Source organism: Propithecus coquereli, unplaced genomic scaffold (genome assembly GCF_000956105.1).
Source record: "Propithecus coquereli isolate 6110/MARCELLA unplaced genomic scaffold, Pcoq_1.0 Scaffold118, whole genome shotgun sequence".
NCBI lineage: Eukaryota > Metazoa > Chordata > Mammalia > Primates > Indriidae > Propithecus > Propithecus coquereli.
This window is the reverse complement of record NW_012135858.1, coordinates 7,048,042-7,049,336: the sequence shown is the minus strand read 5'-3', so window position 1 is coordinate 7,049,336 and position 1,295 is coordinate 7,048,042.

Here is a 1,295-nt window from a genome sequence, read left to right as displayed (position 1 = left end):
GAACTCCTGAGCTCAAACAATCCGCCCGCCTCGGCCTCCCAGAGTACACAAGGTAATTATTAATATATAAAGCTGAGCATTGTTCTAAGAAGTTATTTAAGGTAGATAACTCTGGCAAGAATGGAACGTACATTGTCTATAGTAAGAGCTTTGACTTTTTTTTTCTTCCCCATAAGGAGGTAGACACATTTCCCTACCCTAACTGAAAATAATGCTGATGAAAATTGGGGAATCAGGGGTAGATCTTACACTGATGGTGAGCCCCAGTGTTTAGACTATCAGCATTCTCCTTTTCTCCCACTTCTGCCTCAAACTTTCATCACATTGACTTGAGAGGGACTCAGAGTGGACAGTATTTTTTTTTTTTATTCTTGTATTATACCACCTAACAATTTCGAATAATTGGGCAGGAAGCTCAATTCCATCAATGTTTTTTCTTATTCAAAGAATTTTAGAAATGGGAAGAGATTTATAGGATATTTCACCAAGCTTCTTAAGTTGTAAGAAACTGAGAAATAAAGAAGTTTGGGACTTTTAACAATATGATGCAATTAAGTAGATGATTGACTCCAGATTCCTGCTCTGGTATAATTTTACTACCTCGTATTGTCTCTGAAATATTTTATATCTTTTATTTCTAGTGGGTTTGTTGACTTATGCTTTACTTATTGTTTCCTTTTTTTTTACTTTTATCAAAGTTCTTCCAGACATGCGTGTAGTCATTCCCTCATCAAATGGAGTCCTTATGAAATATGGCATTCCATAGTCTGGTGACTGAAAGATAAAATATAGTTATGAAAACATATTCTTATTCTAAAGGTACCACACAATTTTAAACCATGACTACATTAACAAAGCTATTGATTGTCAAGACAAAATGCCCTTTTAATCTGAGTCTAACAATATTGATCAATCTTTATAGTAGAGTAGATTTGAGAAATGTGAGTACATAGTCAATATAGACAAAGGAGAGTTTAGGATTTGAAAAAATCTATAGGGGAACTGCTTAGTTTTCCTCAATGAATAGAAGTCCAGTGTATATCAGGGGGCTTTGCCAGCCCATCGTTCAATGCAGTGGGCTTGGCTTTACCATGGACGTCTCTAATTCAGAGCCCAACAAAGCCCAGTGAGAATATTTTGTGTTCTCCCAGCCTATTCACCAACCTTTCAGAAATTCAAACTGAAAACCCTGTTTTTTAGCTGCCTCATTTCTTAGAGCCAGCTTCACCTTTCCTCTCATTTCTCAGTTCTATTTTTATAACACCTTAAAAATTTCACATACGCTTTTTAAACTT